Source organism: Bufo bufo, chromosome 6 (genome assembly GCF_905171765.1).
Source record: "Bufo bufo chromosome 6, aBufBuf1.1, whole genome shotgun sequence".
NCBI lineage: Eukaryota > Metazoa > Chordata > Amphibia > Anura > Bufonidae > Bufo > Bufo bufo.
The window spans coordinates 410,905,872-410,918,900 of NC_053394.1; the positions used below are offsets into that span (position 1 = coordinate 410,905,872).

Below are 13,029 nucleotides of genomic sequence, written 5' to 3' on the forward strand. Positions count from 1 at the left end.
AGAAACTTTTTATTTTTTTCTTCATATTCTCCCACCAGCTACTAATAGAGGTATTTGGACTCCTTACCCGTTTACATCTCATATAAAAACTTTTAAAATCAATAATAGTCTGTGGATCGTCTAAAAGAGAAACGTTTAATTTCCATCATTTTTTACCAGGAACTTTATTAAAATTGTGTTTAATAATAAGTAATAAGATTTTATGGTCTGAAAAAACATTGGTTAAAAGCTCACATTTAAAAAGCAGTAGCTGATCATTACAAAAAATAAAATCTATTCTGGAACTGCAATTAACATTACTCCAGGTAACGCCGGCAACCTCTGGGACATCTTTGTTACATTCTTTGTAAACATCAAGAAGTTCAAAATCATCCACCAGATTTTTCAACATCCCAGAGGTTTTATCGTAATTCCTACTGGTAGATGTAGTTTGCCGGTGTTCCCCTTTCATAATACAATTAAAATCTCCCGCAAAAACACATGGTTCAGAGGTGTTAATAAAAACAGATAAAATTTCTAGCATGTCAGCTCTTTCTTTCTTATTAGGAGAACCATAAAAATTTTAAAACTGCCTTTTAACACCATTGATAAAAGCTTTGACCAATAAAATCCTACCTGGTAAAATTTCATTAAAATCATCAATTAAAACATTTAAAAAGTATGGCGACCCCATCTGACCTGGACTCGTTGGATCCAGACCAGATGGATGGTCCGTGTTGCCAATCTTCTTTATAGCTTTTGTACGAGATTGTATGGAAAATGCCACATTCCTGCAAGAAAAACACGGATGCTGTAATTGTAGTTAAAAAAATTAAAAAGAGCAACCCGTCTATGTTTAGACTTGACACCCCTCACATTGAGGGAAACTCCTTTTATTTCAGAATCCATGATGATTCTTTAGGAGGAGTCAGCATGCCCAGAAAACTCATTTAGACTCACATTCCCGCCCTCTTCCGATCCAATCGTTATGAGGGAGCCTTCTGGAGAGGAACTTCCGTCACTCAGGCAGGAGCCTGCAGTCATGCTCGGGTAATCGGTTAGGCCAGCCTCTGATAGCCTCACCTGGGTCTCCATACCTTGACCATTTAGGTCCTCATTAATTGTGTCGGGTGAGTCACCGACTGGATCCGCTGCTCCCCTCTGGCACTGGGAGGTCCCAGGCCTCTCAGGGGGAGGCTGTGCACAAGGCAGGGAATCGGACGTCTCCAGGGAGGCACTCACCTCCCCAACCACCTTATCCGGCGGGAGGGAGGTTGCCGGAGGAGCCACGTCCGCCTGCTCATGATGGCTAGACGTTTCCATCGGCTCCTCCATCTCCCTAGTCGGAGAACGCCCTTTTTTTCCCCCGCCTCTTTTTTCCTTGCGTTTCCCACACACCTTAATCAAGATGGTCATCAGGCTTAGGAGACCCAGGTTGCGGAGCTTGTCTGGACTCCCCCGAACGACCGCTCTTTTGGGGAGTTCCAGACTTTTTAAGTCGCGCCACCAACTCCGCTTTATGCTTGGCATTCTGCCTTCGCATTTGTTGGATCACCCGAGCAATCCTGCTCCATATCTTCTGCCTCAGCCCCCGCATCACTCGCATCAGGGGCCTCGGGCTCCTGCCTTACCTCTGCATCCATCGCTTGTTCCTTTCCTTGAGGGCGGGTCTGGTCGGCTGACTCCTGTGGGGGCGTCTTAGGTTGCTCTTCTTTCCTGTGGGGACAAAATCTGTATAGAGGCCCAGTTCTCTGACAAAAGGTAATTTTTTTTGCGCTGGGACAATCTTTATTATTATGTTGAATGCTTTCACAATTCCTGCACTGAGCATCACAGTTTTCGTTTGTGTGTCCGTATACCCCACAGAATTTGCAGAAATTAGGCATTCCCGTAAAGAAGAGGTCGCCATTTATTTGACCTAGTTTAAAACGGGCAGGTGGCAATTTAATTCCAGAGGAAAAGGCGGCATCTTTAATAAAAGTTACTAAAAACTTCCACTTGGATGTCCATATACCACACTCGTTCATAACCTTCCCCTTGAATTGGACCTCTTTAAAGTATAAAGATAAAAACTTCTCCAACTCTCTCTGGTCCACATAGGGGGAATACATCTTATTCACAACGATCTTTTTCTCGTCAAAAGCGTGCTCAATGATATGGGTACGCCCAAGCCTGGGATCATCCTTTATTTTCTCAGCTTGTTTTAAAGCATCACGGAAAATGCCGTCTCCCACAAAAGTAACCAGAAGGCCGGGGGATCGCAACTCGTTACCCTGGGACTAAGTCCTCCCCCAATAGCAGCAGGTGGGTGAAGCACGGGAATAAATTCCCGGACGATCCCACAAGGCCGAGGGAAGGAGTACTCGAATACCCTTAGCTAAGACCAAGTGCAGAATCAGAAACACATACACTTGATCTTAGCCAAAGGCCGAAAAGCGATAACCCGCTCGGACTCGACAACCGGGCCGCTTATCCACAATGCAGAGCACTTCTCAAGGCAACAGCCTACAGGCCCGAGCCCCAGACACAGTTCGGGAGGCTTCTTTCTCTCACAAACCAGGGAAAACGTGCGTGCGTCCTACGCTCAGAAATCACCAGCATGCTTCTCTTCGTGTTCGCCATCTGCATAGCTCCGCCCACACGCCACTTTTGGTCACGCCTTTTCTTCGCACGAAATTCCTGGTGCCAAAGCACGCCAAGAAGAAAAACTGATAAGAGGAGTGAATGGAGAAGTAGTGAGAAAAAATTAAAAATAATAAAAATAAAAGGGGGGATGCATTGTTGATTGTGATGTCATGGTCCCATTGTTGAGTTTTCCCTCAGGGCCCTTGTGATGTCATCCAGTGACCTGACAAGCCTCCTGTGACACGTATAGCGATCCGTCCATTGTCCAGACAAGGTAAGTACAGCTGCTGCTGATACATAGGAAGTGCTGGACACCCTTTTAGCCTCCAAGTAATCCAGTTCAAAAGATCCACAAGAGGGAGACACAGGCAAACTTTACTCATTTAATAAAGCACTGGAAAAGGAAAATGGTTACATCCAGCCAACTTGCTACAAAAGAGTCAATTGCCAGGAACAACTCAGCAGCCCTCCCAGGTGTGCACAACAGCCCCAAATCAAGCCCAAGGTAAGGTGCGTGGAGGTCCAAACACTTCATTCAGGTGATAAGCCAATTAACTAACCCATCAGTCTTAATTGGCTTTGGGGTGTGAGGAGACTGGCTGGCTGGGTTGCTTGGTGCTGGAACAAACCAACAGCTGATGCAATTAGGAGATTGACAGACTAGATGCAGGTATACAGAAAGCAGCACAGCACTGACTGACTGGGCAGAGGGACGAGAAGCTGAAGTGCAGACTCCGGAGGCAGGACACACGCAACTTTCCACTTGCTTGCTGGAAGGATGATGCTTGCAATCAATCAATTTCATTCAGTTTTTTCATACTGGATAAGAAGGGGTGCACCGGTCCTGGAGGTACTGCAATACCAGGTCAATGCGTGGAGTGGACAGAGCAAGCTCTTTTTCCATCTCCCTGTTCGAAAAATCCATTTAATATATGGTCCTCAGATATTAAACTGATAAGAACAGATTTTTTTTATTTTTTTTAACCTCTCAGAGGTAATATAAAGTCTTAATAACTTCATAATACATCACCTCATCACCGAAGTTCTTTTATTATTCATTTTTTAAATTTTTAAACAATACTTAATCAGGAAAAACAAGAAGACAAGAAAATTCAAAAAAGTCAATATACAAAACTAACAAAAACACACTTATTTATATTTTATCAGGCGTCTCCACTTCTTGAATTTCCACCCCCCCCCCGCATCATCATTATCACCACCAACTTGTTTGTCCCATAAGTAAATTACATATAACCTGGACAAGATCAGTTTTACACAATCATTAACACCCATAATCTTACTTTTGCATACACATAAATTCCTAGCATCCCACAGACTTTCCATCACACACACCATAATCAACTACATAATCCTTTCTCTCACGCTTCCACATGCTCCTGCACTATACATCGCTACCTTCCAACTTACCGAACGCACTCCTGTCAACTCTCTACATAAACCAGTCAAACATCCCCATACTTCTTTTGAGTACTCACATCCCCACATCACATGTCCTACACTTTCACTCTCCCCACCCCCCTCTCTTGGGCAGATCTCAGATCTAACTAGATCTCTTTTCTTTTGAACTTCTCTGACTGGTAATATATTATGTAACGACATCCAGATAACCTCCCGTTGTCTATTTGTCATACCCTGTGTTCTCACTTTCTTCCAAACTCTTTTGGTCTCCCACGACCTCAACCCAACAATATCACACGGATTTTCTTCATGATCACCTCTTTATCTTTAAAGTCTTCCATTCGACACTCCAACGATTCATTCTTCCTCACAAATCCTTCAATTCTCATGTACAACACTAGACACTTAAAATCTTCTTCCATCTCTTTTCACCCAATTTAACCCATACAGCATCCATCCAGCCAAGTACCTTACCATATATGCAGCCTTATTTTCCCTTTCTAACAACACACACACCACTCTTATATAGCTCAGACTCAAAAACAACTCAATATTTGGAAAACTCAAACCCCCATTCTCACACAACTTATACAAAAACTCCCTTTTTAACTTCTCCATCTTACTCCCCCAAAAGGAAGGTAAACACCAACTTCTCCATCCTCCTAATTTTCCTATTTGCAAAAGGAAACACATTCGCACAAAATAAAATAATCGGCAAAATAACAGATTTGACAACCAAAACTTTCCCAACGTCAATTGTCTCAGTCGCCAAAAATGTAACTTTCTCTCTACTCGTACCCCACATTCATCCCAACTCTCATCTCCTACCAAGCCTTCATTACATTGTATCCCTAACACTTTAATCGCCCCTTCCTCACATATTACTCCATCCATTCTTACTTCCCTGTCCCCAAAACACACTTACTCCAATTCACCTTAAACGCAGACCCCACACAAAAAATATCTAACAATAACCTAGCTCTACTCATTCCCGCAACACTCTCACTCACAATCACCACATCATCCATATACCCAAGCACTTTTACTGTTTTACCATGACTCCCTGGAACTAACAAACCTTTCATAACCTTATCTCCCCTTATTATACACAACAACACCTCAATCACACAAATAAAGAGGACAGGGGACATAGGACACCCCTGCCTCACACCTGATCTAACATTCACACTACTACTCAATACACCATTAACCAAAAATTCACTTGTCACATTACCATACAAACAGAACACAAACTTTTTAGGAAAACCCATTCTAACACACTAAACAAACTCATGCAACACTCTATCATACGCCTTTTCAAAATCTACACTCAACCCCATACACTTCTGCTTTCTATCCGCACAATCACCAATCAAATCTCTAAATAACAACAAATTATCAGTCATACTCCTCCCAGGCACTGCACACACTTGGTCCTCATTCAAAACTTGCCCAATCACCTCTCTCATTCGATTCGCCAATACCTTGCTGAACACTTTATAATCTGCATCCAGCAGAGTAATTGGCCTCCAATTTCCCAAACTTTTCCTATCTCCTTTCTTATATATTAGTACCACTACACCCTCTTTCATACTATCACACAAAATCCCATTCTCCCACATAAAATTACACACTTCACAAAAATCTGTACCCACCACATCCCACATTGCCTCATACAACTCGATGGGAAGCCCATCTTTTCCCGCCGTTTTATTTCTTTTTGCACTCAAAATTTGGTACTCAAAATTTCATCCATAATAATCACCACTCAAACTCTCACTGTCTTCTCTCCCTAACATTCTATCCAAACTGTTCAAAATATCATTCATCACACCTCTATCATGACCCTTTCTACTATACAATTCTTCATAAAACAATTCCACTACATTCATCACCCCCACCCCACTAACACATTCTCCCTCCCACACACTTTCTTAAAGAAAAACCTCGTACACTTCTCATCCATCTCTAAATATTCCACTTTCGACCTAAAAATAATTTCTTTACCTTTCTTCTCTATTAACTTTTTCATTTCACATCTTGCTTCTTTCAAAAAATCATCCACCTCTTTGCCTAACTCACTCACTCTCCTCAACCACTCAATTCTAGTATTTAATTCTCTATACTTGTCCCTATTCATGGCGGCTTTCTTGTAACCCCATTTCTTGAAAAACCTTCCCATTTCCCTTTTTTCACCTAATCCCACCACAACAACACATTCCTAAATTCATTCTTTCGCACTCTCCACCTCTCATACTTATACTTAAGCTCATTCATAACCCTCACATTCAGCTTCCATACCCCCTCCCATCCACTCCAAACACAGCACTCATCAACGTATGATCTGTAAAAAAAATGGCAGACTGTTGCAAACTTGAACAAAAAACATAGTCTATCCTAGACGTCACATGCCCTTTATCGGACTTAAATGTTACAGGGGCTGGTACCCCATTCTGCTCTACTGCACAGTCAACCAAAGAAAAATCCTTAACCAAAAGACCTAACTTTTATCCAGATAAATCTAACTTACTACCTTCTATGACACAGTTAAAATCCCCCACCCACACCGTAGGAATTCTACTAGGCAAAAATAAACCTAACTTATCAAATAACTCTATTCTATCTTGTTTCTTTGTAAAACCATAGGTATTAATAATCCTTACCCTCCACTAATTCCCACTCACTATCACTATTATACACCTTCCCACCTCCACTACAGTATAACTCTAAATTTTTATATCCTTATTCCCCAATAATACTCCCACACCTTCATTACGATTCTTTTCTGAACCGGAAAAAATAAATTGACCATAAGGCCATTCTTTTTCATTCAGCAATCTGCTAATACCACATTCCTGTAAACAAAAAATGTCCGCATTTTGCGATTTTAAGAAATCAAAAACACAGGCTCTTCTAATCCTTGACTTGATAAGTCTTACATTAAGAGACGCCACACTAAAATTAATTTGACTCGCCATATTAAAGTTTTAAGGAGATGCAAACCAGAAGACATCTTTCTCAAGCGACCCCGTCTGGAGGCGGGGGACTTGAGGTAAATACGAAATCCCCTACTCCTTCTAAAGAAGCATCAGAGGAGATTACAGACTCAGGATAGTCCTCCTCTCTCCTCGGGCTCCCACTTTCGGTACTTGCAGCCGATGTCTCCCTCCTCATTCTCTTTGGCTGCACTATTTGCCAACTCTCCTCTGAGGATCTGGGAATCCCCCTAGAAAAGTCCCCTTGATCTCCACCTTCGTCTTCTTCCTCCACTCCGGCAGTCTCACTCCAGGCAAGAGGGGGTGTTTTGTCAAGACCACCACTCTCCCTCTCACCCTCTCCCTGCACAGCCGCATCAATCTCCAAGTTCGGTAACTCCTCCTCCGCGGACTCAGGCACTTCCATCCCAGTCTCCCCCAGGCTCTTCAACCTGTGGAGGCTCTGGGGCTGGGGTTTCAGGGGTTGCCTGTACCGACAGCCTCTCTGATGTGACCCCCCTACTCCCCATTACACCCCCCATTGTACTCCTCAACATCTCCAAGTATGTGGCCTTTCTTACTGGACAATCCTTAAAGGCATGTCCTTCTACCAAGCTGAGATTACACACCATCTCAAAGGTACACTCTGCCGCCTTATGTCCAGGTCGACCACACTTACCACATGGTGTGCCTACCGTACAATCCTCCTGCACGTGCCCATACTTCTTGCACTTTCTACAGAAGCGTGGGCTCCCTGGAAAAAACAAATAGCCTCGGTCTCTTCCAATGGTGAAGTTCATAGTTGGATAATGCATTCCACCAGTGCCATCCGGATTAGCTCGGAATCTTACCCAAAATTGATACTTCCCGGTCCAGATGCCCTCCCCATTCATAATCTTCTTTTCGAACCTCACATTTTCGCAATGCTTAGAAAGAAAAGCGCGAATAATGGTCATCTTCACATGGGGATTATACATAAAAAGCACCAAAAAGACCTCCACTTCTTCAAAAAGCAATACAAATGAAAGTCCCAAAATTATTAGCATTTTCTTTCAGGTTATAATGAAAGGTCTGGCATGTAGGAAGACTATTGAAAACTAAAGTGAATTGTCCAACCTTGTTCTCCTGTAGGCAAAGGATTTCCCTCTTCTCCACCTTCAGCAAATCCAGCAGGATGTTCCTCACAGGATGTCGCAGCAAAAAGACCTTCTCCAGCCCAACGTCCATTCGAACAACATTACGGACCCGGTTTTCACCGGCCCAAGCATGTCGGATCTTCACGCCCATTTTGATCGCCTTCAGTTGCTTTTGGGACTAATCTGTTCCCCCAATAGCAGCAAGGGATCCAATCACGGCTATAAACCGTGACCCTCACCCAAGGCCGAGGGTCCGGGTACCCGCAAGCTCTCTCAGCAAAGACCAAGCAACAAGTCACTTGATCTTAGCCAAAAGGCCGAGAAGCGATAACCCGCTCGGCCTCGACAACCGGGCCGCTTATACAGAAAGCAGAGCACTTCTCAAGGCAACAGCCTACAGGCCCGAGCCCCAGACACAGTCCGGGAGGCTTCTTTCTCTCACAAACCAGGGAAAGCGTGCGTTCTACGCTCAGAAATCACCAGCATGCTCCTCTTCATGTTCGCCATCTGCATAGCTCCGCCCACCCATCACTTTTGGTCACGCCTTTTCTTTTCACAAAATTCCTGGTGCCAAAGCACGCCAAGAAGAGAAACTGATAAGAGGAGTGAATGGAGAAGTAGTGAGAAAAATAAAATAAAAGGGGGGATGCATTGTTGATTGTGATGTCATCCAGTGACCTGACCTTGCTTGACCTCTGACCTGACAAGCCTTCTGTGACACGTGCAGTGTTCCGTCCATTGTCCAGACAAGGTAGGAAGTGCTGGACTACCTTTTAGCCTCCAAGTAATCCAGTTCAAAAGATCCACAAGAGGGAGACACAGGCAAACTTTACTCATTTAATAAAGCACTGGAAAAGGAAAATGGTTACATCCAGCCAACTTGCTACAAAAGGGTCAATTGCCAGGAACAACTCAGCAGCCCTCCCAGGTGTGCACAACAGGCCCAAATCAAACCCAAGGTAAGGTGTGTGGAGGTCCAAACACTTCATTCAGGTGATAAGTCAATTAACTAACCCATCAGTCTTAATTGGCTTTGGGGTGTGAGGAGACTGGCTGGCTGGGTTGCTTGGTGCTGGAACAAACCAACAGCTGATGCAATTAGGAGATTGACAGACTAGATGCAGGTATTATATGCAAAAAGCAGCACTGCACTGACTCACTGGGCAGACTGAGGAGAAGCTGAAGGAGGCAGGACACACACACAACTTTCCACTTGCTTGCTGGAAGGATGATGCTTGCAATCAATTTCATTCTGTTTTTCATACTGGATTAGAAGGGGTGCACCGGTCCTGGAGGTACTGCAATACCAGGTCAATGCGTGGAGTGGACAGAGCAAGCTCTTTTTCCATCTCCCTGTTCGAAAAATCCATTTAATATATGGTCCCCAGATAGGGGACGTATCAGATATTAAACTGATAAGAACAGATTTTTAAGTTGATATTTACCCATCAAGGGGTAAAAATCGTTTATTAAAATCAAAGCAACATTACATCACAAATTATTATAAAACCATTTTTACATATAATTTATTAAAAAGCAGGTTTTATAAAATCATATAACTGACCCCCATTCCCTTAAAAACCACTTGTGGCACATAAAAGGTGTTCTTTTTTTGTCAAATAAATATTAATTGTGAATTCCATCTAAAACCATCTTTAAAACATTTTCTTCCGTAATAACATCATTTTTAAAAACTAAAATGTTCCGGGCCGACCATAGAGCTACTTTGACGCAATTCGTGATCTTCCATGCCATAGTCTTTTTGATTCTTGAAGGGCGCTCCAGACACCCATAAAAGACACAGTCTATAGATAAAGCTTTTAGTCCTGTAATTTTCCTCATCAAGGGGAACATTTTTTTCCAGATCTTCTGTGCAAAATAGCAGTACCAAAATAGATGGTAAACGTCCTCCTCCTCTCTGCATGCTCCCCTAGGACACTCCGCGGTGCTTGTCAATCCTCTTCGGTGCTGAAATGCCCGGCATGGAAGACATTAATGTACGCAGCTCCAGGCCAGGTCCTTCTGTGCATTAAAAAGATAGTTTTCGTTAACATTTTTCCAGGTCTGCTTACATTTTGTCTCATTAAAATTCTTAATAGGGGTCATCAATTATTATCATTAATATCCTTTAAAATCATCTTACTGTTTTTTAAAATCTCCACCCTCTTTTGGCCTAGATTAAAAGTATTCGTTATTTTTTCTAAAATTTTATAAGAAACCGGTAAATTAAAAGAGTAGGGAGAATTTAAAATTCTTTCAAACCACCCAAACTTCCTCATAAAATAACCGGTATTATAACTAATAAAAAACGACCAGTAATTATCTTTAAAAAGGGCATTAAAACAGTAACTAAAATACTTGATTAAAAGAAACGTTTTAATATCAGTAAAATCCTTTCCACCTTTACATTTAGGAAGCATTACCGTATCTCTTCGCAGTTTGTCCATCCTGGAACCCCAGAAGAAATTAAAACAGGCTTTATTAATTTTTTTAAAAATACGGTCCGATGGAGGGAACACCATACTAAGATATAATAAAATGGGTAAAACTATCATTTTGATAATTAAAACCTTCCCCTCCATCGTCAGCTTCCTTAGATTCCACATACATAATTTCTTATTTACCTTCTCTGTAACCGCATCCCAATTCCTGAGGCCGTCATTGGACTCGCTGAAGGTGACTCCTAAAATCTCTATAGACTCAGACTCAGGAATGTTAAAGTCATTTAAAACCATCTCTCCGACATTTAAAATATTGCTTTTGTTAAAAAAAAATTTAAAACCGGAGGCGCAACAAAAATACTCCACTTGTTTAGTTGCTTTTTGGATTGCAGGGGCGTCCCTGCAAACTATGGCGACATCATCCATGTACCCCACTACTTTAGCCTCTAGTCCCCCTCCGCCTGGCAGGGGGACTCCGCGTATCTGTTTGCCCTTTCTTATCATAATTAAAAGAGGATCCAGGGCGCAGATAAAAAGTAGTGGGGACAGGGGACACCATTGCTTCACACCAGATTTTAAAATAACATCCTGAGTCTTAAAACCATTGACTAAAATCTTGCTAGTACATTGATTATAAAATGCTCTCAAAGATTGTACAAACCCTTCTGGTATACCCATTTTCTTTAAAACTTTAAAAAGGTAAAAATACGATACGCGGTCAAAAGCCTTCTCAAAGTCTAAAGATAAAATGGCGACCTTCCCGTTCCTTTCATTCGTATGGTTAATAATGTCTTTTAAAAGGTTAATATTGTCCCAGATGCTTCTCCCGGGCACCCCGCAGACCTGGTTTGGATGAATGATTTTATGTATGATTTTCTTCAATCTATTTGCACATAGCTTTGCCATAATTTTATAATCACAGCAAAGCAATGTGATGGGTCTCCAGCTTTTAATATCAGTCTTGTCACCTTTTTTGTATAAAAGGGAGACCTCACCTTTTTTCCAGGATCCCGGGAGAGCCTTGGACCTAAAAACTTCTTTTAAAAGAGAAAACAGATCTTCTTTTAAAACGCCATAAAAGGTAATATAAAATTCAATAGGTATACCATCGGGGCCAGGCACCTTCTCCTTCTTAAAACTTTTAACTGTATCTAAAACTTCTTGCTCGGTGATTTCCTGTAATAAAAATCTTTGAGAGTCAGAATCTAAAACATTCTCAATCCCCTTCAGCGAGTCTTTCATAAAATGTTTATCTATCTTCTTTTCATTAAATAACTCAGTATAAAACTCATGGACTTTCTTTAAAATACTGTTTATATTTTTCTCCCCCCCAAGCTCCTCAATCTGGGCACGTTTATCTTGTATTTTCTTAAAAAAGTACCTGGAGCAGGTTTCGTTCTCTTCAATATGTTTTATTTTAGAACGGAACATAATCTCTTTGCTCCTCTGCTCCAGGCACTGAGAAATCTCTTTTTTAGTGTCAGAGATTTCTTTTTTCATATCAATACCCAGATCGCGGAGCTTGTATTGCGTCTGCAAGCAGGTATTTAGGTCATCATAAAATTTCTTTTTCTCTTGGGCCTTAAGTTTCCCCCTATTAATAAAAAAGGTCTTAATTTTTTTCTTCATACCCTCCCACCATTCAGTTATGGGTCTTCTGGGGTTCCTTACCCGCCTGCAGTGCATGTAAAAGACGATAAAATCAGATAAAACTTTAGGGTCTTTTAAAAGGGAGACATTCAGCTTCCATGTTTTTTTCTTTTTGTGGTTGCCACCAAGCTGCACCTTAAAAGATAAAAGCTTATGATCTGAAGAAATGTTAGTCATTTATCTGAAGAGGCCGGCGTTACCTGGGGTAACGCAACCTGCATATCTAGAATTGATTTTATCTTCTGCTCTTATCAAGTACTGCCTCTTAATTGTAAGCTTTTAACTATTACATTTTTTAAAAACGTCAGTGAGCTTGAAATCTATGACTATATTTTTGAGCAGAGAGGAGGATCTGTCATAGTTCCTGCTCACTGCGTTAGAGAACCGGCGTTCCCCTCTTAAAATACAATTAAAATCTCCTGCTAAAATCAAAGGTTCGGAATTATTAATAAAAAGGGGTAAAATTTCTAGCATTTCAGCTCTTTCCTTTTTATCAGTAAAACCGTAAAAATTTAAAAACTGCCATCTAAAACCATCGATAAAAGCTTTAACTAATAAAATCCTCCCCGGTAAAATCTCATTAATATGATCTATTAAATAAATAATATTTCCCTTAAATAAAATGGCTACACCCCCCGACTTGTTCTTATTTGACCCGGACCAGACAGATGGTCCGAGTTTCCAGTCGTTTTTATATTTTTTATAATTTTGACTGTGGGGGATGCAGCACTCCTGTAAAAAGAACACCGAAGCTGATAAAATTGATAAATAATTAAAAAATGCAATACGTCTAGCTCTAGAATG

At 41.5% G+C, this 13,029-nt stretch overlaps 1 non-coding gene and 1 pseudogene across 1 annotated transcript; both read right to left on the minus strand.

Moving 5' to 3' along the window:
- Positions 1 to 3,432: 3,432 nt before the first annotated feature.
- LOC121006508 lies at positions 3,433 to 3,603 on the minus strand (annotated as a pseudogene).
- A 5,804-nt stretch (positions 3,604 to 9,407) lies between these two features.
- Positions 9,408 to 9,601, minus strand: LOC121006350. Its single transcript, XR_005780207.1, has one exon. It is a non-coding gene; the product is annotated as a U2 spliceosomal RNA (small nuclear RNA).
- Positions 9,602 to 13,029: the final 3,428 nt, after the last annotated feature.